Here is a 20,819-nt window from a genome sequence, read left to right as displayed (position 1 = left end):
TATCCTTAAGAGTTCATAGAGGAGAGACAACCACTATAAGTTTGATAGGTCAGGGGAAACCTGCTAAACCTAATGGAAATGAATAAAGCATCCATTTCAAATACACAGGGCAGAGGAAGTTTTCAAACGGAAGGGAGTATAATAAAAAAAATTGAGGCAAGAATACATGAGACTTACTTGAGGAAAAGAGAATATCTAATGTCAATTGAGTCCTTAGTATGCCTAGGCACTGTTCCAAACGCTTTACCTGAAATTATTTATTGACTCCTCCCAGTACAATCACATTTTCACAGATAATGATCTAAGAAACAATAACTTGTTCAATGCCTCACAGCAGAGGAAGGGTTTGAATTCCGAAGTCTGGCTTTAGAGCCTGTACACTTGTCAGGTTTGGCCATGCCACGTGGCATCTCCAACACTTTGGTGAGGTGGAATATGTCTATATCAATCTATCTATAACTAAATCTAATCTATATCATCTATAGCTATTGCTCTATCTATATCTCTAACCAGGTGAAAACAACCTCAGTTTTTATATTCTTCCCTTTACCTCCTGAGTTTATTTGCACATTTCAGTTATCTATACTTACATTGTTTTAGCTGTAGAGCATGGTTGGTCGGTTGGCTTTTTAAAGCATTTCCCCAGCACATACACAAATTATAATGCATTTCTTTCTTACTAGAATTCTCTGATACCAACACACCAGATATTATTTCTATTTCAGAGACAGAGAAAAATGCCCTATCTGAGGGTCATATGGTAACAACTTGGCTCTCTGCTTCTTCATTGTCTTTCATTCACAGCAAGTTAGCTGAATCAGAGCCTGCTGGGACATGTCACCATCTCAGATACCTTTCACTCTCTCTTCTCTCTCCATGTCTGGCTCCGATTTGGTCCTCCCAAACTGCTGCATGTCTGAAAAAGGATAGGAAATACATTCACCTTAATTCTAACCCTGAAAGTGGCAGAATAAGAGAAGAATTGGGGGGTGGGGGGGTGGGGGGCAGGGGGTGGGGCGGGGAAGGAAGCTCCAGAGTCCATCTTCCAGCAGCTGTTGGAGATGAATGATTTAGTGGCCCTAAAATTCTTAGAAGACCAAGATACCACATCCCATGAAAGCCATCACCCTAAGGAGGAGATGAACCCTGAGGGAGCCTTCAGGAATTACCAAAAAAAAAAAAAAAAAATCTATTATGCATGACCAAAATAAGCTTCACGCCTAAGCTTTTGATCTGTTATTGACTCAGTTGGCTATATCCTCTACAGAATTGTGTATTTCAATTAAAAACAGAAGATAAGAGAGAGAAAGGGGGGAAAGTGTGAAACTTTGGGATATTTTCAGCAATAATAGACTTTTACCCAATTAGCTGGCCTAACTTTCAGGAACTTTATCACCTCTACAATCTGTCAGGGCTGTTTTTCTTTGCTATCTTCTCTTCAAACAATTACAGGAAAGAAGTCTGAAAGGGTAACCAGGTCTGGCCTAGTTGCACCTGAAGGCTGAGGCTCCTTTTTCAGAGCAAGCTCTAGGCATTCGGCACTGGGCAAAGGTTTCCATCTTCACACTCATTATAGCATGGGCTTCTTTAAAGCAGAAATGCCTGCCAAGCCCCAAATACATGTCCCATAATGAAGACAAATGTCCCCTTGAAGTGAGTTCAAACTGTGGAATTCATTTTGCTATGGAACTTTATTGCCATCTAATTAGAATGACATTTGGTCTGTCTAGTTATATCTGGAATCAAACCACAGACTTGGAGGTAAAAGCCTCTGGGCCAGGCGTGATGGTTTGGCGAGGCGTGGTGGCTCACGCCTGTAATCCCAGCACTTTGGGAGGCTGAGGTGGGCAGATTACCTGAGGTCAGGAGTTTGAGACCAGCCCTAGCCAACATGGTGAAACCCCGTCTCTACAAAAATACAAAAATTAGCCGAGCATGATGGCGGGTGCCTGTGACCCCAGCTACTTGGGAGGCTGAGGCAGAAGAAACACTGGAACCCGGGTGGCGGAGGTTGCAGTGGGCAGAGATCATGCCATTGCACTACAGCCTGGGCGACAGAGCAAGACTCTGTCAAAAAAAAAAAAAAAAAAAAAAAGCCCCTCTCTGCACTGTCTCCCTTCCAGAACTAAGCTGATTCCTTGTGTAGGGTTGGATGGTCTTCCTTTTGAGAGTCCTGGTCCTCACAGCCTGATTATTATTGAGGTCATTACTAGTAAAAGATGCCAGAGCTGAAAGCACCTGAGATATTTTGATCTGTCTTTTAAAATATGGCGAGTCTTTACTCAGCTGTGTTCCATTTCTGGAGTAAAATTAGTGGTGAGAGCCAGGGTGGGCTCTTTTCTCACCCTATTCCCTGGAATAGTGAAGCTATAAGAACACAGATATGGCAGATGTGCAATGCTTAGTGCCCTTTCTTTGGAGAGCTGACTGGCAGGGGGCAAGAATCACAAGGCATTTAATTTGGGGGATTGTCATCCGGAAAAGTCAAATCCCAGCATTTAAGCTATATGGAAATGAATATATACAGCCTTCCCTTGGCATGTAGAATCGCTGTATTCTGTGATATTTCAAAGAGCATGGAGTCCAGGTGGTAGATCTTCACATAGACCTAAGTGAAGGAAAGGGAAGTAAACTACCAGAGGAGTGGGATGAGGTGTACGTTACAATTCCTTTGGCTGAAAGCCTGAGTTTCCTCCCATCATGGACCTCAGATAGCAGATGTCACATCTAGATCTGCCTTGCATTTAATAGAACAATTTTGTCAGGAGCCCTCATGCAGCCTGCCCTGCCTCAGGACCCTCACATTCTGGGATAATATTTGTCTTTGTTCAGCCTTAAATAGCTCTTCGCCTTCCCTATTCTCACACCTTCCTTTCCCTCCATAGTGAGTGAGATATTTTGATATCCAAAATCAATAAAAAATGCACAGTGCATAATATAATGGGAGGCAGGTTGCCTATTCAGTTTATAAATATCCAGATTACTGAGCAACATCTTCTTTCATAAATGCCCTTAGCATTATTAGTTATACTTATTTTAAATTCATAGAAAGGTAATACCAACATTTCTTCCATACCTGAATCTGGTTCTAGTGCTTGTTCTGTCTATTCAAACTGTGTTTTTTGCCTTTGAGTATGTCTCATAATTTTTTTTGGAAGCTGGACATCATATACTGGTAAAAGGAACTGCAAGAAATAGGTCTTTAGTGATGTAGTTACTAAGGTGTGAGGTATGGGGAAGCATCCTAGAGTCCTCTGACTAGGTGTTAGTCTTTTAGTGAGACTGTACCCCTGGGCTGTGAACTTTGTGAATGTTTCTCAGCTTTTTTGTTTGTTTGTGTGTTTGTTTGGGTTCTTTCCTTACCCCTAGGTGGGGCTGAATATCTAAAGGGGGTTGGAGTTGGATATTTCCCTTCTCCCAGGTGAGTTAGGCTCTGATAAAACTCCAACAGGTTAAGCTCTGGTAAATAATTTCTCTTGAGAACAGACCTTATTAAGAACAAAATGCTGTGACGTATTTCAAAATGATTACATTTGCCCTTCTGCAGAAAGAACAAGGGGCTTTTTCTCCAATCTTCTCTGTAAGAACTAGTAGAGCTTCCAGAGATAAAACTCACAAAAGTGGGCCTTCCTCACTAAGATTGCCCCCTTTCTTCCCATTTCTGGATCTGGACTTTTAAACTCTCACACTTGTCTACACCGAGCCTGCAGCAATTTGTCAATTACAGTTTAGATTTTTCTATGCTGGTACTGGTTCCTGTGAAGGGCTCTGATTTTGGGTTACTGCTTTCATAAGTTGTGATTCTCTGTATCTGTCTGTCTCTCCAATTTTGGGGGCAGCAGTTTGCTCTATGACCTCAATTCTCTGATAGATCTAAGAAGGTTGTTGGTTTTAACCTTGTTCGGCGTTTTACTTGTTTTTAGGAAAGAGTGAAAATTTCCAAGCTCTTTACATACTGGACCAGAAACTAGAAGTACAATATTTTCTTTCAATAATCATGGTGGTTTAGTACTACAAATCCTCCAGTATTCCTACATTACTTTGCCTAATATAATAATCATTACCATTATTGGAGCACTATTCCTATATGGGATTAGATTTTGATGGTTAACTCTGTTATAGAACAGAACTGGGGTCTACTTGCCCAGCACAGTAATACCAGATATACACACTGAGGTTTTTGCAGTGACAGAAAGGAAGGCATTAAGTTACAGGGTGCCAACCAAGAAGGACCAGGCAGCTATTGTTTAAACCCTGACCTCTGCTGGCCTGCAGGCAAAGGTTTTTAAAGGCAGAGGTAAAACTCAGGAGGGAAAATTGTAAATCAACACACAGCTGTTACACATTGGTTTTGGCATAAGGACTGGATATCTTGAAGCAGGTGCTTACGGGTTGTTGGTAGATTCAAAGATTTTCTGATTTGCAATTGGTTAAGGAAGAGAAGCTTTTCTTAAAAATGTGGATTCAGCAGAAAAAAAAATGTTGCCTGGCTCTGGGGTGTGATTCCCTCCAAGCCCCACAGGAAGAAATTTAGAACACAGAACAATGGTCAGAGTTCAGTCTGCAATTCCTCCTTATCTGAGGTCTGTGTAACAGCATATCTGGATATATTTGGTGGGGGTCCTTCGCGGGGAAATCCAGTTTCGGAAAGATAACTCAGAGACATATGTTAAGCTATTATCTTTAGTTTCAATAGGAAAACCAAACATCTCTGGACCTTACTCCTTGGCTATTGTTTTAGGCTATTACTTTCTTGCATAACAAGTTATTTATTTACTTCTCAGGGCTAGTTTCCCTTGAAGAAACTCAAAATTTTATTTTATTTCCATGCCTGGGAAAGTCGGGGGCATGCAGACCCCAAAAAGGGACTCTCTGCTCCATCTCATAAGGGTGTGTGGATTTTTATACGTGAGCCCAGCTATGGGAAACTTAAATGCCTACTGGATCAAGGCAGGTAATGAGCTAAACTGGCCAAGGCAGATCTGGGAGAATCCTGGCACTCATGTTCTTGTGTAAAGATGGCAGTGCTACTCAGCCCCAGAAGCTGTTGCTATGAAGAAAGGCAGGCCAACTCCTGCTAGATTGTCGGGCTTTTCAACAAAAGCTACAGCTATAGATATGTTTTTTTATGTTGAATTTCTAAATTAGCTAATGGTGTCAGCTACTTCAAAGACATTTTAATTGATCAAAACAAAACATGCCTGCAGGCTATAGTCATTCGGTGGGCTCCCTGTTGTGGAGCTTCTGCCTTATAGCAAAAAATGTAGGTGCTTTACCCAGTTTTGCAGTTACCTATGCTATGGGAGTAAATACTCTTTAGAGACTAATATATTACTCCATGTTGAAAATAGTTAAATCAGTCATCCTTTACTCTTAAGCACAGTACTTAAGAACAAGTCATGTTTATCTGTTCACCAACTCACACTGACAAAGAACCATGCCATTAGATCATTGCGCACTAACCAGTCACTCCTTCTGTGTAGATCTGCAAATACTTACTGGAAAAGTCTTACGAGGCAATAACTGTGCTACGTTCAACTGATTTAAGATGAGAAATAAAATACAGTCTTTTATTAAATACTTTATGTATATCCATATAGTGATATGCTATACAGCTGTAAAAAATAATGAGAACGTGCTCTATATCTTGATATGGAACAATCCCAAGATAAAATATCAAATAAAAAATAAAGTGCAGGACAGTATACTGAAATTTGCCTTAAAAGGGGATATATATGTGTCTCTGTGTTTGTGCATGTCTGTATGTTTTTGTGCTTATGGACATAAAATTTCTATTAAAGAACACATGGTAATTGATAAAACTAGTTGCTCTAGGAGGAGAATTAGGAGGAAAACAGACAGTATAGAAGGAAAATTTTTACTCCCAGGTTAAGTTTACTATATGCCAATTATGCTAATAAAATGGCAAACATAAAATATCCTTTAAGAAAATATCTATCAGTGGGTTCTTATAGCCATTGACTAAGTTAGACTTCATGGAGGCAGACACAGAAAGATATACTGGCATCACTTCCACCCCCAACCACCCAAACAAACTCATACATTTTTAAAAGTTAATAAATAAGTAGAAAATTAACACTATGCAAATATATTTCAGAAGCAAAGCTCTCCATGGCCCAGGCAGCTTTTGTTTGCAAGAAACCAGCATTGTAAACTGTGAAACAAATCCCAAATTGAATTTTCTTGGTCCCCAAAACATATTCTGGCTGCCCTGCTGATGAGAGACCCGGGGAGCCACAGCAGAAATCTCTTAGTTATTCATAAATTCTCTCTCTTAAAAAAAGTTGTTGTTGTTGTTGTTTTAAACACAAGAGTGGAGATGAACTCCAGAGCTCAGAAACCATTTTCATGCAAAAACAGGCGGCTCAGTATACAAATAAAGACCTAGCTGGAAACCCTGAACAGAGCAACATAAATACTCACATCTGGTATAAATAAATAACAAGATACATTGTTTTACGATTAATGCCCAGCTCATGAATAAGTACACACAATGGAGATAGAAATATTTAATTTTGGGTTGTAGAACATAATAAGAAATTATTAAACAAAGTCAGAACACAGAAGAGACTTCTCAAAATGCGCAGGCGCCGGGTACAGCCTGGGTGTGTTTGGAACCAGTTTTGTCCAATATCAGTTTGTTTCGTTTTTTAAAGACAAACAAGAAAAGCTGCAACCTTAGTGTTTCATTAAATAGTTCATGAGAGTCATTCACTCTCCCTTTTTTCCCACTTCCTTCTGGGAGTTTAATGCACTGTGATAAGATAAATATCTGCCTTTTAATGATGATCACACCCTATTAAAACGTCTCACCCTGTTACCGATAATGCATGAGATTATGAAAGATGGAAAAAAGTAAAAGTCTCATTTTCTCCTCCCTGCTGATGCCATTTGTTTACCTTTAGCATTACCCTAGCTTACACAATGAAAAAACAGCAGCTAATTTTACTACATTTCTGTTTATTCTACTTTGATTTCTCCCACAGATGAAATCCCTGCCAGTTTTATTATTTTCTTCTTAGATCAAGAGTCCTAATTTTGTTTCATTAAACTTAACTGGACTTATCATTACAGCTTGCTTTAATCAAATAGGATAGAATTAGGTAGAACAAGGACAAATTGCCAGTGTTCATTAAGATAGCAATGCCCAACTGGAAATGTGGAGAGGGCCTGCAGATCAAACCCACCATAGCTCCTAGACACATATAATTGCATGTGGCCACCATTATGCATGGACACCACGGTTCAAAGAATCAGGGGAGTGATTTTCTTCTGATTTTAATGTTTCAAGACTGTTCTGAATCAGAAGAGTGGGAAATTTATGCAGACTTTGTTTTTAAGTTTTAGGAGTAAATAAGTCAAGAACAAAGGCCAAAGAAGAACAAGTACAAAGAGTGTTATGATGCGATAAAACAGGACCCAAACGGTGTGATTCTTGGCTTTGTGTGGCATGTTACAGAAAGCAAAGGAAGGGCTTTTGTCCTCAGAGAGTATTGTCCTTTGCTCTGACTTTCTGTCTGAGTAACCTTTCTAGCTGATTTATCTCCTTCTTAGAGACCAAAATGGTAAAAATACTGAATCTCTTCTTTCTAGCCTTTTCCTCCATTCCCCTGCCAGCAACTTATTTGTTTTGAAAATTAGCCATTTAACAGGGCATTGCCTTTACCAGCTATTTGTTCTGCTGACCTATGGTGGAAGCTGGAATTGGTACTGCAAATGTGCTTCTCTAACAGGTCTGTTATTGCATTATTCCTTTATGGGGGCTTCGACGTAATTATACTAAATGTTATAAATCCCACCGGAAGCCACCTCTCCGCTGGCGTCTAGAGGACACTTTCAGTGTATATCTCCCTCATCTGCCATTAGCACGCCTCCATGTTCTTCCTAGTATGTTAGAGAGCACAGTGAACAGAAACAAGGACTACATGATCCAAACGGAGAGTTGAATGATTTGACAAGAAGCCAACCAGCACTTAGAGGAAAACTACCTACCATCAAAACACTTCCTTCACAACAAAGGTTGAATCATAACCTTATTCCCCTAGCATATGAATTAGAAGAACAATTGTCTGATTATGATTTAAAAAAGAGCATTACATTTTATGTTCCACCATAATTGGTATTTATGACAATTTATGTAAACAGTAATGAAGCCTATGTGATTTTTGCGGGGAAATTGCATTATGACACCAATGATCGTTACTGTTAATTTTCCTGAAGATGATGGCAATCAGCAGGCATAGTTTCATTGTAAATAGGTTAATTTAAAATTCAAACACTGCTGCTATTTCAAAATGAGTTCACATTTGATTTCTGAAAGCTTTGGCCCAGTCTTTTTCCATGTCAAGATAAAAATGCATAGATGACGTGTATCAATGTATAAAACCTTGTTCTTCTGGGTTATCTGGGAATAAGCATGTATGTGATATATATGCAAATGTGTGTCTTACATACTACATATCCTTTTAATTTTTTCTCTGTTTTTGTGCTATAGAAACAAGTTTCAAAAACATATTACTAATGTAATCACAAAATATACTTATCACAAACTAATTTGCTATGTATTAAATAGTATAAGTGAAGAGTGACATGTCAGCATTTTCTATTATTTCTATTGTGTACTGAAAATTGCCAAATCAAACTTTTAGCAAACAATTAAAACATAAAATGATCTTTCTTTATTGACCTTGGGCTTCTAGCTAGTTTTGAGTTAAATTGTTGTTCGACCAGTACATAGTTTGGACAAGCCAGTTAATTTTTTTTTTTTATTTTAAGATATATGCTTCTTACAGTGTAGATCAATTTCTGCCAATTTGTCCAAGCAAAGTGAAAGGGTCTAATTTTCACCTTTGGACATTTGAAGAAAAGGGAAATTAACATTCTTGAATACAGACACACATGTGTGTGTGAATATATATATATATATATATATATATATATATGCATGTGTGGATATATTTAAACAATGAATGTCATAACAATAAGATATTTGGAATTATAAGGAAAAAGAAGAAAAATTTTAAATGCTGACCAGTGTCTACTTACTTTAAGTAATATTTGAGTAATTATAACATATTTTCACATTTTTGTAACTATAATATATGAAAGTTGTACTAATATGTGCTATTAATTCTTCTTAAAAGTAAAATAGTATAGACTATGACTGTGAATCATTGCGATAAATTTTATTGACAACAGAAATTAACCATGCCTATAAATAGCTCTCTTTCTTTCTCACTCTCTTTCTGTCTTTTTCTCTTTGAAATCAGTTTCTCGGTGGCCAATCAACTGCTCAGAGTATGTTATTCTAATGAGAAAAAAATGTAAGTATAATTGTTCAAAATGTATCATAATTTTGACTACACTATTTCTACTAGTTTGATCCTGAAAATTTTATTATTTTTGAAGAACTTGTGTGACTATGCCTATCTGTATATGTGGTACTTTTAATTAAAATACCATTTTCAAAAAGACATGCCCAGATTGTTTTACCCTGGACCACTCATTTGAAGAAATAGGGATTAGAAAACAAGTGTTAGGTATCTAAACACCTGGAAAGCTGGAATAAATCTAATATGATTTCTAATACAAATATTATGAAATAGTATGAAATCTAATACACTTTCAAAAACTTGGATGTGTATACCCTGAAATCATATTGCTTTGTATTGATTATAATTTTTAAAAATCAATAATTCTATGTGAAAGTATATTTACTTGTGGAAAATATCCATATACCTATATATGAAGTAATACACTATATAATCTCAAGTAGGTACTTCTATTTCCCCCAAGAGAGGGAATACAAGATGTTGAAGAGGTTGTTCAAGTGCTTTCTACATTTTTCTTGCAATATTCATTTGTAACTTTTTTTTATTCAAATAACTATTGTTAGTGGACTAGTTCTAGCCAGCTGTAATGCTTTCAGGGGGAAATATGGAAGAAAATCTTAAAATTAAGAAAATCATGTATATTTACTAAATGTTCTGAGAATTAGCAGAAGGCTCCGTTTAATTGCCTCCTTTAGCACGTATTTCTTCCATAGGAGTTAACATTAGAATTACTGCTCTGAAATATAATCAGGGTGATATAGGTTTGCTACTTAATACTTTTTTTTTCTTTTTTACTATTTTTAATCGGCAATTCTCTGCTATGAATCTAAGTTTCTGTTTGGTTCCTGGGTAATCACATTTATTGTTTTTCCATTTCCCTACACACAGAATAATTCCTAAATCCAGACAGATTCCTTAGTCAGAGACAATGAATTGCTTAACACGAACCCTTTCTCATACTTTAAAAACAGAATCAATACAAGGAAACAAACTAAAACATATATTCCGTTACTGAGAATTCAGTACTGTTGAGTCTGTATTTTCATATGAAAAATGAGAGTCTCAATTATTTCTCTAGTTGCCTCTTCACAGGAACGTTTTACTATACAATCTCAGGATTCTTGGACTTTTCAAACCTTTAATAATGCCACATTCTGTATGGGTCAGATATTAATAAAACCTAATTATGCAACTAAGTTTGATTTAGTTAATGTAGTAAAACAATTGGCTAGTTACTAGTCAAAGAAAAGAAACGCAACCAAATTGATTCATTAAGTAAATACAATTTAACTTGAGGGTAGGGATATTTACCTCAATCATAAGAACAAATAAAAAGAAAAGAAAAGAGAAAGAAAAAAAAATCCCCTAAAGCAAAATGTCAAACTAATGTTAATGATGATTGTGTCAATTGACAGATCTTCTTTGTGCATTCCTGTGACTCATAAGTTGTTTTGGATATAGTATATCGTAAATGAGTTCTGAATCTTAGGTTTGATATCAGTGTGGGTTATTGTAATTAATTGTGTAGGCAATATATTTAGTTTTCACCAAAATGTATTTCTAAGCTTAAATACAACTTGTGCTCATAAAAATGGCCTCTAAACTAATCTGAAATCTCAGAAATGGCTATTGGTCGGCAAAAAAAGAAGTTGTGGCTCCATCAACCCATAGTCAATTAAAAAACAAAGCAAAGCAAAATAAAAAATGGAAAAAAAAAACCCCACTATCTCACTAGTTGTACTATATGATGAGATTGCTTGTTCAAGATAACACTTCCCATGCTCTTTGGAACCTGTGGGTATTTAACCAACATACAACAGGTGTAGAAATGGATTTGCGACCTGCATATTCTAAATCCATAGGGTCCTTCCTTACCTTATAGATTGGGCACTGTAGCATAATTGGTAGAATCAAAGAAGTATCTATAATGATTTCATTCATGCATGCATCTTCTCATGATCTGCCAATAATTTGAATTCAAAAATGTTACCTGAATATGATGGATGAATTACACAGGTGTTAAAGGTTTTGGCTTATGAGGGGCCTTTTAACATCCTTTATTTTGTTGGAAGAGGATAACATGACAGCAGTTTCCCATGTCTTCACCTTCTTGAAAGGGAGTACATAAATGCATTGATCATAGCATGTGGACAGTGTTACCAACATTTTCCACTGATCCACAGAACATGTCCACACTATAGCTGATCAGCTGGTGTTTCATACTCCTAATTGTATTGGGGTGGGAGCTTACTAGCAATTATGCAAACCTTATGCTCTGTCCTAATGGGGGAAAATGACTGACAAAGTAACTCACCTCTAGAGTTTCTGATCTGAGGATAGTCAGAGAGAGTCTAATTTCATTTGTTGGTATCTGTCTTTCATCACTCAAGGCTGATGAGAAAGAAAGAAAATCACAGTCAAAGAACATTCTATTTCCAAGAGGAAAAGGAATTTGACCACAAAGATGACAGTTACAATTCTTTACTTTTAAGGGGCAACCTTTGGAGGATGACTCTCTCACTCTAAAAATGCAGGCATTGCTTTTTTCTTTTGTACCCTATTAAGAATTGTGCATGAGACCACTCAGAGTAGATGGGGACTCTGGGTCAACAGAACAGTGAGAAAGGTGACAAATGGCAATTCATTTCAGTGTTTGTTTTCTTGATGATGGCTGCCTCTTTTTCCTGGTGTTCTCATGTTTCTGGGGTGCTACACAATGAGTTCTATGTCCTTTTAAATGGGGGCAGAGCTGCCACAGTGTAAACTAATAAATAGCAAAATTGAAGCCTTCTTGGTCATGAAATACAGCTGATTCCTCTCAGTTACTTTATTCATCCTCTCAATTCTCTTTTTTGAGGGAAAAAAGTTATTTTTTGACTTTATTCTGACATATGTGGATTAATTTTTTTAAACTAGTGCTGCTTTCCTGTACCTTTAATGTGGTACAGATTTAGACGAAACGTCTATTATGCTTGCTAAACTAGATTAAAACCTCTTATCCTAAGAAAATTTCTACAGTTTTTTATTTGGTAATTGGGCTATTTATGATGTATTAGCTTTATGTTTTACTTTTATTAGAAAAAGAATTTGGCAAATGAGTGAGAAAGAAATAGAGAATTTTCAAACTGAGCTTATTCTAGAGATGCGAATAGAATCAAACCAATCAGGATGCCACATCTACCGAAAAGATAAAAAAAATTCTACCGAATCAATACACTAATTTCAGTTGTCTTATAATTAATATCTATCAATCTATTCAAATAGATATTCAGTGGTCTATATTGATCTCTAAGACTTCCTGAAAACCACTAGGGAAAAACAACAGCATGCCAATATGTGTTAATTGCACTCATATTGACATTTTGTAAGTGCCAGAATTTCTATGATAGTGAGAAGTCAAATATTAGAATGCCAAATCCCAGAAAAGTGATATTATAATATTGATTTAATCAGATAACATTTTCTCCAAAAATTCGAATCATCTTTTCCTTTAATCAAAGTCTCATATATTTTCTATCTCAACAGCCCTAATATAACACCTGCTGATTTTAGGGACCAATGTAGTTCTCATATATTTTGGCTTAAAACCTCTTCCACTGTTTACATTACATTTTTTTAACCTAGCTTATTTTATATACTATCATTGCAATCACGTGATGCTCTCTCTTTCCATAATACCTTAGATTGGGTAATAGTTAAAAAGATTTGACACTCTCATAGGAGGATGAGTACATTTTCATTGATGTCGAGCTAAATTTTGTGATCTCTTTCAGTCAGTGAAATGGAAACTGAAGAGGCCTGTAGCACTTCTTAGTGGAAGCATAGTAAGATTAAAAAATAAAAATAAGAGGCCAGGCACAGTGGCTCACCCCTGTAATCCCAGCACTTCGGGAGGCCAAGGTGTGCGGATCACGAGGTCAGGAGATCGAGCCCATGCTGGCTAACACGATGAAACTCCATCTCTACTAAAAATACAAAAAATTAGCCAGGTGTGGTGGCGGGCGCCTGTAGTCCCAGCTACTTGGGAGGCTGAGGCAGGAGAATGTCCCGAACCCCGGGAGGCGGAGCTTGCAGTGAGCCGAGATCGCGCCACTGCACTCCAACCTGGGCGACAGAGCAAGACTCTGTCTCAAAATAAATAAATAAATAAATAATAAAAAAATAAAAATAAGAAAAATACCACAACAACTGCTTTGCATTGTACTCATTTTTTCCCTCAGTTGTGAACCTAGCAATGTCATACACAGAGATAGCTTTGCCAAATGAGTGAAGACCTTTTGAAACTCAGCCACCTCTGACCCACAGTGAGCATGTAAACAGAGCAAGAACTAAACTTTTGTTATTGTAGATTTCTGAGCATTTAGGAGCTGTTGACTATAGAGGCATAACTTAGCCCATGCTTACTGCTACATAAATTGATACCAGGAAAGGAATGTTCCTGTGTTGCAACACAGCCTAAAAAATATGGCATTGCTTTCAAGACAGAGTAATACAGGCATGGAAATGGAAACAATTACTGAAGACGTAGTTAGGAAACAGTAAAAGTTTTGATAGAATTCTCCCCTGCAACAACTTGGACGACAAGGTATGTACCAAATGGACTTGGATTTGAACTAAGTTAACTCTGGAAACTGGAATTTTATAAGCATGCTTTGGTTGCAATGGGCTATATTTGACAAATGACTAAAATATAGAGGTGATTTAACAAACACACAAACACATAAACAAAAATGATTGTGGGCTGGGCACTGTGGCTTATGCCTGTAATTCCAGTAAGAGAGGGCAAGGTGGGAGGACTGCTTGAACCCAGGAGTTGAAGACTAGCCTGGGTAACAAAGTAAGACCCTCATCTTTACAAAAATGAATAAATAAATAAATAAATAACTGAGTTCGGCGGCATATCCCTGTAGTCTCAGCTACTTGGGAGGCTGAGTCAGAAGGATCACTTGAGCCTAGGAGTTTGAGGCTGCAGTGCGCTAGAATCATGCCACTGGACTCCAGCCTGAGAAACAGAATCAGATTCCATCTAAAAAAACATGGCTGTGTGCAAATTGTAGAAAGGAGAGAAAAAATGACTGGAAAACATCCAGACTTCAGGATATTGTAATATTGAAAGCTGCTGCAGTGTGTCACCAAAACAAGAACAAGCTAAACAGGCCTTTGGAAAACAAAAGTACACACAATTAAGTGCAGAGAGAGAAAGGGATATCTCAAAAATAATGGTAGGAGTGACTGTTGGTAAATAGAATTGTCTAGAATCAAAAAGTGAAGAAACAAAACAAGTTTTTGAAAAGAGTCACTACTGAGAGACACCCTGAATACCTGAGGTTGAGAATGACCATGGGGCTTTCTGACTTTTTAAATGTAAGCCTCAAGGTAAGAGAGATTCTCAACCAACAATAACGAAACAGAATGAGTTTTTTAAAAGAGCCATCACTTAAAGGCATCCTAAATATTTGAGGTTGAAAATGACCCTTGGGCTCCTGACTTTTTAAATGCAAGCTGCAAGGTAAGAGTGGTTCTCAACCAACAATAAGGCATATCCCCAAAGAACTGTGGATTGGGCAGCTGTTTATCAGAGAGTAATATCAGCTGTTTAAGGATACCCCCAAAGCCCAGGGTAGAGTTTCCTCACAACTCTGCCCAGCATTACTATAGACCAGTGATAACAATGTGTTTTCCACTCCTCGCTTTCCAAATGACAATGTGTATTGCAGTTATCATGTCCTCTTCTCAACAATGCATTTGCTATCTGAAGAGACTGGATAATCTCACTTTGGAGACATAAATCTCTGGAGTCAAAAGATCCACATCTGAGTTTGATGTAGAAATCATCATAAGATCCTGGATTTGAACCTGTTGCTATGATTGGATAAAACTGTTGTGTTTTTTTTTCCCCCTTCAAGTTGGGTAAGTGAAGAGCTTTTATTGAAAGAGACGATTGGTTTTAAACACATGTTCTGCTATGCACTGTGGGTGTGTGTATATATACATCTCTGCATGTTGGCATGAAGTTGTTCTATTTGACTTATGGTGTTCCACCCTGTGACATTATATTTACCCTTATCTTTCTGCTTGATATCAGATTCAACAATGTTATATGTTTTGACAAACGACATGAGAATAGAAGTGAAGTGTTTTAAGAGCACATTTCACCACAGTGTCTTTTTACTTCTGTTACAAGACTGGACATAGCTTCAATGGAAAGCAGCTCCATTAGATTGGATATTAGAGTATCTAGTACCTGTTATTGTAAGCTACTGATTTATATACATCACCCTTTAAAAACCTTAGCTGTGAATGTATAAAATTATTGTCTTTATCCTTTCGATATTCCAATTTGTTGGTCTGTACTTGAGAAAGTAGACAACTATACAATTTGTCATCAATATAAAATTCATAAACACCAACCTAAACCCTGTGATCAACACTTTGGAGAAATCCTACTGTGGAATTCAAGTATGCTTGTTCTCTCACCATAACAACTGCTGCTTTGTGTATTTTTTTTTTCGTAGCTTTATTGAGGTATAATTGACATACACTAAACTATACATGGTTAGCAAATACCATTTGGTAAGTTTTGAACATATTATACATATTTCAAACCATCACCACAACCAAAACAATTAACACATTCAGCACCCTCAAACATTTTCTTGTAATAATTTGTAATTATTTCATTCTGCTCCTCCACTCTAAGAGAGTCACTGATTTGCATTTTTTCAGTTTAGATTAGTTTGCATTCTCTAGAATTTTATGGAATTTGCTTTAAGCAATATATATTATTTCTTGTCTGGTTTCTTTCACTTACAATTATTTTCAGATTGAATTCTGTCATAGTGTATATCAACAGTTACTTCTTTTTGTTACTGAATAGTATCCCATTGTACAGATATATTACAATTTATTTACCCATTCATCTGTTGGTAGACATTTGTTATTCTCATGCTGTGAGTAAACATTTTGTTGTCTTTGACCAAGGATTCTTGTGTCTTCTGCTAGCATTCATGGAACTAGAAGAGACTAACATGTTAGCTTCCAAGTAAGGTAAGCCTTCAGACCCTTCACAATGTTGACAGTACATATGCTCAATATTTGCCTGTAATATATTTCTCATATCTGATTAATTTCTTTGTTTTCTCATCCCCATAACTCTGTCTCTAAGTTTAATGGTAGCTTGCATCATCTGAAATAAAACACTTATTATGAAAATAAGACTTTTAACTCGATCTTTGATTCATAGTGAATAATTTATTTCAACTGAAAAGTTTTAATAGTCTAGGTTTACTTTCAGTCTTTCCTCTTTCTCTTTGGGGTCCAGAAGTAGTGGCTTTTCCCTTTAAGGACTGTAATCTCTGTATTTTCAGTATTTTTTTCCAATTCTGTTTGAAAAATCAATACATTTTTGCCTTAACTCATCTTTCTTATAACAACTTGCTAAAGGCAGCCAACAATAGCCATGCCACACTTGTTCTCTGAGCGCTCTTTTTAACCACTTGTCCTAGGGTTACAGATTCAATAGCTCTATCAAACACTGTGCAGAGGCACAGGAAGGAATTGTTTAAATTCTTTGTTTAATTAATTTAATTAATTGTTAAATAGAATTGTCTTTGCAACAACTTGGAAGGAAGACGCATTTTGTCTGCCACTGCACAGCATGGGTCTCCATCTTTCTAGCCTATGATACGTATCCTTTCACAGCCCACTACTCGACTGCTCAACAGCTGAGCCGTTGTCACCGTTTTTATCATCCTTATTCTTAAAGCCCCTCACTTTAAGAAATAAACATCTATATTTGCTAGGTAATAATAACTTTGAATCAAGCTAACTAAAAAATGTAGAGTAACACTTAATTTCTCCAGAATGTGAAGTATAAAGTAGATTTTCCTATCCACAGATGGTTTTTCTCCAGGCAATGATTCAAGGACCCAGGCTTGTTCCGTTTTGAAACCCTATTATTGATAACACATGCTATTCAAACTCACTATTCTCATCTGTACTAAGATGTTAAATATTAGAAGCTTGTCAAAAATCACCATGGTGATTACAGAGGCTGGGGATAAGGGAAATGGGGTAATAGGGAAAATGATTATCAAAGGGTACAAAATCTCACCTAAGAGGAATGGATGGATAGATAGATAGATAGATAGATAGACAGATAGATAGATAGATAGATAGATAGATAGATAGATAGACAGATAGACAGATAGATAATTTGAGTTATTTTCTACAGCATGGTGAATATAGTTAATAATTGAGTATTGCATATTTCAAAATTTAAAAATTGAGAGAATAAACTTCAAGTATTATGACCACAAAAAAGGTTAAATATTTGAGGGTATAGGTAAGTTAACTAACTTGTTTTAAGTAATCCACATTGTATTAATAAATTATAACATCACTTTGTATCCCATAAATTTATACAATTGCAATGTGTTAATTTATAATTTAAAAAGTCGTAATCATGCATGGAAGACTGTACTGAATAAGGCCTGGAAGTTTCATACATTGCTTTCTGTTATGTTTTGCTAGCCACCTAACTGCAAGGGAATATGGAAAACACAGTCTAGCTGTTGGCCCAGGAAGAATAGATAATTACTTGGCCAACAGTTTTTCAGTCTCTGCAATAGTATACATGTATATCTCCATCACTAGAAAATAAGCTCCACGAAGGAAAATTTTGTGTATACTTGTTTAGTAATTATACTAAGTGTTTAGTGTTCAATAAAATATTTGTTGGATAAATGAGTGAAAGTGAAGCAGCATCATTGTCTGGGGTAATGCCCAAGGTTCGTTGCCTCATGCCAAGGAAATCAAGGACACAGACACACACAAGGAGTGGGTTTAGGAGTGGAGGTTTAATAGGCAAAAAAAAGAGAAAGAAGACTAGCTCCCTCTCCTGAGAGAGAGAGGGGTGTTGGAGTGGGACTTCCGGCCAGCTGCGGAGTGCACCAAATTTTATGGACAGGCTTGAGGAGGCGGTGTCTAATTTACATAGGGCCCACAGATTGGTTGGACCAGGAGTGAGATTTAAATAGCCCACAAAGAAGCTGGCAACCCCACCCTAATTTCTTATTATGCAAATGAGCTTTCAACTTGGCCAGTGTCATGTTGTCTGTTCCTGACTGCACACGTGGTTAGAAAGGAAAAGGGAAGATGGAACCACGATTTTGAACAAGCCTAGTAGCCTTTTCCTATTGGCACAACTGCTGGCATTCACCCGTGCAAGCTTCCAGCTTGCTTGTCTATGTTTGCAGCTCGATTTTACAGGCTGCTCTTTGTTAGAAAAGAAAATGATTTTGAAGCTGCTTCTTAATAAAAAGAAAACCTTACTGAGAACTTCGTTACCCTCATTATCTGCCTAAATAATTTCTTTTTAACTCCTATATCAAAAGAATTAAGGAGATTTAATATGACCACACATCCTTGGAGATACGAATACTGGCACCACAGTATATTTTACTTTCCCATTTTACAAAGTTCTGAAGAGTAGAAGCAATATAAAAGTCAGCTCTGAAGACTATACTCATTCAATGTTCTAGATAATTTTTTATCAGTATTCTTCCAGAAATTTCAGTGGCTGAAATTATAAATATACTCAGATATGCATTGATCTTTAGAAATGTAGTAATATAAAAATAACATATTAAAAAATATTCACCAGTTCTATTTACAGAAGACTTAGTCTTAAACTTAGTTAAATCATGCCTCAGATTCAGCTTCCTCTAATATGTGTAAGTATGCTCTTTGTCCAGATGCTTGAATAACAAACATGAAAAGTTCGTATATACTTTGTTTCTTTTCCAGCTCTACCTAGCTCTTGTTCAGCTCAAATGTGATTACCATCTTTTTTTTTTTTTGTCATAAACCAAATCAGGCTAGGTTTATGTGAAATTTTGGAGTTTATTTGCCTTGTTAATACAATAATATAGTTTAAAGAGTTTTTCATAGCTGAAGAAAGTTTATGTTGCTCGTTGAAAAAAACACGTCTTCAAAGACAATGTCACCTCCCGGCCATTGCAGCGATGGTGGTTATATTGGTATGAAAACTTGCGTGTGCTTGAAATATTCTTATCATTGACTAAGAACAGTGATGTATTTCCACAATGGGAGAAGGATGATGAGAAAGTCTGGAAGATAGCTCTGACTGAAGATTGTGGAGCACCATCTACATTTCTTTCTGACAAGGTCGACGTCAAGGGCGACATTAACAACTTGTTCTCAGTCTAATGACACATTTAGATTAGAGTGTGCAATGTACACAGTCTCCATATTTTTCTTCTGTTCATTGCCAGATGAGATATTTGATAGGTATCTCCACAGTAACCTTTCAGAATTCATTTATTTAGATGAGTCAAAATAATGAAATGCCAAACAAATTAAGAATGATATTTTTATATCAACTGAAAACAATTTAAATAGTCCTTATGCATAAGCTCTGTGACATGAATGATCTTTTTATTTCATGGCTTAAAAAAGTGAAGAATTTGTTAGTTACTATTGCTGTGTTTTTGTGTACAGAAGGAGGAAGAAATGTCTGTAAACTGAGGATTCACAGCTACCCTTTTCCCTAGGAGTCTCATTAGACCTACCATAACCAATAAAAAGTTAATAATACATATTTGCAAGATCTATTTAAATTTCTAATGTTTAAAATCACAATTAAAGAAAGTTGTCTTTTCCTCTGTTTTCATTCCTTTTGAGGAACTTCAGCTTGTATTTCAGGAAGATGTAAAGTAAAACAAGGTCAATGGTTCTAATTATTGTATTTTTGTGATTTGCACCAAACTAAGGTCATTATTCGCTTTTCTTCCCCCTCTATTCTGTTCTTCTGCAGTTCTCTTTCCCTGATGAATCTTATCTGCCTAGGATAGAGAGTAACTCAGCAGCTGCCTGCCACTACATTTCTGGCAGAGTCATCCTCTCTGAATGCTCTGACAAACATATTCTGCATGTACCCCTTCTTGGTGAAGTCTCAGTGAATATATCATGGATTTCAGCACTTTGTATAGTCCTCAGATTGCTTCACATCTATGCGTCTTTAAAATCTCACATTGATTTTCTTAAGCAGGAACTATGTAATAGCTTTCTTTTAAATCTCTCATAGCAGTTAATATAATGTTACATGCATAACAAACATCCTGTAAAGAGATATTGAATTGGATCAGTTAAAGATAATTGTCATTTATGACCCTGGAATTGCCTGTTTTATTGACAAGAAGACACTAGTATGAATGAAGCCTGATATTTGTTGAAAGGTTGCTGAATGCCATTTTGTCTAACTTTCCATTTATTCAAGATGGCTCCCAGCATTCTTTCGTGTTCAGTGGATAACTAACGTGGGACTACAACAGAGAAGCATGGGCAGATGAAATGCCATACTCATTATCATGTGTAAATGTCAACAGAGTTCATGTTTAAAAAAAAAACACCTTTTAATGTGAGAATAGGCATTGGGCCATGCTT

At 36.6% G+C, this 20,819-nt stretch overlaps 1 long non-coding RNA gene across 1 annotated transcript in view; it reads right to left on the bottom strand.

Annotated features, from left to right (window-relative positions):
* Positions 1-595: 595 nt before the first annotated feature.
* LOC129137841 (uncharacterized) overlaps positions 596-20,819 on the bottom strand; it is a 64,296-nt gene continuing 44,072 nt past the window's right edge. Inside the window, exons 2-3 of the long non-coding RNA XR_008540662.1 lie at positions 11,668-11,744; positions 596-916 (exon numbers count right to left, since the gene is read on the bottom strand). This is a non-coding gene — a long non-coding RNA (uncharacterized LOC129137841). The remainder of the gene's footprint in view (positions 917-11,667; positions 11,745-20,819) is intronic.

The sequence above is a fragment of the Pan troglodytes genome, chromosome 17, assembly GCF_028858775.2.
Source record: "Pan troglodytes isolate AG18354 chromosome 17, NHGRI_mPanTro3-v2.0_pri, whole genome shotgun sequence".
In the NCBI taxonomy this organism is placed as follows: Eukaryota; Metazoa; Chordata; class Mammalia; order Primates; family Hominidae; genus Pan; species Pan troglodytes.
The sequence above is the reverse complement of the archived record's forward strand: the minus strand, read 5'-3'. Positions and strand labels throughout refer to the sequence as shown.